The sequence below is a fragment of the Urocitellus parryii genome, chromosome 5, assembly GCF_045843805.1.
Source record: "Urocitellus parryii isolate mUroPar1 chromosome 5, mUroPar1.hap1, whole genome shotgun sequence".
Classification (NCBI taxonomy): domain Eukaryota; kingdom Metazoa; phylum Chordata; class Mammalia; order Rodentia; family Sciuridae; genus Urocitellus; species Urocitellus parryii.
The window spans coordinates 186,532,674-186,536,767 of NC_135535.1; positions in this window are offsets into that span (position 1 = coordinate 186,532,674).

Below are 4,094 nucleotides of genomic sequence, written 5' to 3' on the forward strand. Positions count from 1 at the left end.
TAGCTATATGATCTTGGGTGAGTTACTTAACTTCTTTTGAAAAAAATGCTTTTATTATGTGTGTATTTTTAAAAATTTACTAATTTTCTGGGGTTTTTTGTTTGTTTGTTTGATGGTTTTTGTTTTTTCATGCTGGGGATTGAACCCAGGGCTTCATGCATATTAGTCAAGTGCTCTATCCCTGAGCAACATCTCCAACCTTCTATTATATTTTATTATTTATTTCTTATTTTTTGGTATTGGGGATTGAACTCACTCAACCACTGAGCCACATCCCCAGCCCTATTTTGTATTTTATTTAGAGACAGGGTCTCACTGAGTTGCTTAGTGCCTCACAGTTGCTGAGGCTGGCTTTTTCTTTTCCTTTTTTTTTTTTTTTAATTTTATTTTTTTAGTTGTAGTTAGACACAATACTTTTATTTTATTTATTTGTTTTTATGTGATGCTGAGGATGGAACCCAGTGCCTCCCACATGCTAGGTGAGTGCTCTACTGCTGAGCCACAACCCCAGCCTCTGAGGCTGGCTTTGAACTTGTGATTCTCCTGCCCCTACCTCCAAAGCTTCTAGGATTACAGGCATATGTCACCCCACCCAGCTACTATATTATTTTTAATGATTGAATTCTATAGTGTATATACCAAGTATATGCCTACCTAATTTAACTTATCCTGTATTGTACTGAACATTTAGGTTGTTTCTAATTTTGTCTTTGTTGTTGACATAAACAACATTAAGGAAGCAACTTGGAGTGAAATCTTTGTGCATAACCATTAATATTTTCTTGTAGGATAGAATCCTAAAAGGGGAGTTATTGGTCAAAGACTATGTATGCATATTTTAAAGATTTGTAACAAATATTTCTGAGTTGCATTTCATTAATATATTTCTTGGTATTCAACCATTCCTAGAACAATATTAAATTTTTTCAATGTCTTCATTTAACACAATTGAATTCTCTTGTGATTTACTTAGGCTTTCATTTCTTTTGTATCTCTGTTCATATGAAAAATTGGATTGTAGTTTTCTTATTTGTGCATTGCCAGGCTTTGGTAATATGATTTTGCTAGTTTATACATTTATCTGAGAAACATTCAATCTTTTTCTATGTCCAATATAGAGAAAATATATTGAAAAGCCAGGTGTGGTGGTGCATGTCTGTAATCCTAGTGACTCAGGAGGCTAAAGCCAGAGGATCAAAAGTTCAAAGCCAGACTCAACAATTTAGCAAGGCCCTAAGCAACTTAGAAAGATCCTGAAGGGAAAGCGAGGAACGAGAGACGGGTAAGGGAGAAATGAAAGACAGAGACCAGGCAGAGATACACACGAGAGTTTATTTGTCAGAGCTGACAAATAAGGGCCATCTCTCTGTAGAAGAGAGAGGCAAAACAGGCTTGGGGTCTGGGATTTTTATAGGGCAGGCTCAGGAATCAGAGCGGAGGAGGTCCTCATACGGGCAGTTAAGGGTTGGGTTGGTATGAGGGAGAGGTGAGCCTTTCTCAGAAAGACCCTTGGGTGAGAAAGCAAGGCTGTCACCTAAGATGGTTGCACAGATGCTAAGCAAGGACCTTATATTCCTTGATTTTTTGTTTTTATTGGGCCCCTTAGGGAACATGGATGTAGGTCAGTCTTCAATAACTGCTTCCTGCTGGGAAGGGACAGTGTTGGAATCATTGGGACTATGATGGAGGTTGAGTGGTGATGGAATGCTGTCCTCAGTGGCCCAATTTTGGTGAGGGTTTGGTATTCCTTCAGCAGAGGAGAGCTGTTGCTGCCAACGATGTTCGAGGTCCTGTTTTATCTTGTCCTTTACTATACCAGGATGATTGACATAAAAATAACATTCCTCCTGTAGATACAGATAAAGTCTGCCTTTTTCGGCTGTAAGAAGGTCAAGGCCTCTTGGATTCTGCAGAACCACAGCAGCTAAAGAATTAAGCGGGGATTGTATGGTTAGTATGACTTGAGCAAGTTGCTATAAGTCTCCTAGAAACTGGAATGGTAATTCCTGGTAATGGTACCCCGGGAGGTGAGAGCAGAATGAGGGAGGAGGGCAAAAATGAAAAAGGGAAGGGTGGTACTTGTGGTTCTGCAGTGTCCTCGTGGTCCTCAGAGAGAGAAGGAAGATTGGGGGTTCCGAGCTTGGAGAAACACAACTTGAGAGGGCCTGTGGGTCTCACTGCATAAAATAATGGAGAGGACTGTTTTTAATGGGAGTTATGAACTCAATATGGGACGCCCTCAAGGTGGGTTGCTGAGGGAGTGGTGAGAATGACCCGATAGGGTCCAGTCCATTTTGCAGAGAATTGAGAGGAGGAGGGGGCCTGTTGGGGGTGATAAAAAGTACCAGGTCGCCAGGAGACAGAGTGGGAGAAGGGGACGAAGCAGAACTAGGCTTTGCCAAACAGCATCTCTGTATTACCAAAGAAGTTTCCTAATGTATGCAAGAAGGGGCCAGAAAAGATGAGGAGCAAGGGGTAGTGGAGAATCAGAGAGTGGTGAGCTGAGCAGGGAGATGGGCCGTCCATATAGAAGCTCAAAAGGGGAGATGCTGAGTAGCTTCTTTGGGAGGGCCCATAACTTAAGACGAGCTAAGGGAAGGAGTTTAGTCCACTCTAAATGTAATTGAGGGAGGCTCCCTTTGCCAAAGTGAAGGCTCTGATGATGGCAACAAGTTCAGCCTTGCTAATTGGATGTATTATGGGGGAGGGGAACTGTTTACACAACCAAGGTTAGAGACTATAGCACACCCTGCCCTACAAACTCCTTCCTGAAGGAAGAAGCCATCTGTGAACTATGTGTATGTTGCCTGGAGCAAGGGGCCTTCCTGTATGTGGGAGGGATGTGGATGAAACTCCTCCAGAGTTTCAATGCATGGATGGGTAAGAGGAGAAGAGATGGAAGAGTCCTGAGGGGCGGGGAGGAGAGTAGCAGGGTGTAATGGTGAGCATATGTGGAAAGTAAGACTGGGATCTTCCACCAGGGAAACTTGTAGAGATAAAAGGTGAGGCGGGGGTGAGGGGGGTAAGGAACGTAAGCCCTTGTAGGTGAGGAGTTCCTTTAGGTGATGGGGAGCCAGGATGATGGGGCCTCAAAGGTGAGCTTCTTTGACTCTTTAAAGAGTAGAGAGGCTGGGGCCAACATTCATAGGCAAGGGGCCCATCCCCGAACAGTAGGGTCAAGATAAGCCACAGGTGCAAAGGTTGGCCCCAGCATGTGTCCAAGGACCCCTAGAGCAAATCCCTGCTTTTCAGCCATGTAAAGATGAAGAGGGTGTTTGTGATCAGGGAGATGGAGGGCCGAGGCCTGGAAGAGGGCCTGCTGGAGCCTGGTGAAGGGCTCTGTAACAGAGTGCAATAGGGGTTCAGAGAGTGGGCCCCGGACTGCATCATATAGATGCTTAGCCAATATACAGAGTTAGGAACCCAAGCTCTGAGGAATCCCGCCATACCTAGAAAGGAGAGAATTTCTTCCTTAGTAGATGGTTTGGTATATTAGTGATAAGGCCCTTTCTATCGACTGTAATGGCTTTGTGTGTAGGGGTCAGGAGGAGGCCTAGGTATGTTACCATTGCCAAGGAAAGCTGTACCTTGGATGGAAAAACCCTGTAGTCACAGGCAGAAAGGAAGTTAAGAAGTTTACAGGTGTTCTGATGACTGACCTCAAAGGAGGGACTGAAAAGAAGGCGGTCATCAACACACTGTAGCACCATAGACTGAGTGAGATGTATGGACACTAGGTCCTTAGCCAAGGCCTGTCCAAAGACATGAGGGCTGTCTGGGAACCCTTGGGAGAGAACTGTCCACATCAGCTGAGTGGAATTTCAAGACTCAGGGTCTGTCCATGTATAGGCGAAAATGTCTTGAGAGAGAATGGAGGGGCATAGAGAAGAAGGCATCTTTCAGGTCTAGTACTGAGAAGTAAAAGGTCCCGAAGGAATGGTGGAGAGAAGGGTATGAGGATTGGTTACCATGGGATGAATTGGGACGACTGCAGAGTTGATGTAACAGAGGTCTTGGATCAAGGCTTTTTTTACTGCCTTGGTGTTATAAGGGGAATGAGTAGGTCTAAGGAATCCCGTTCACAAGATATCTTG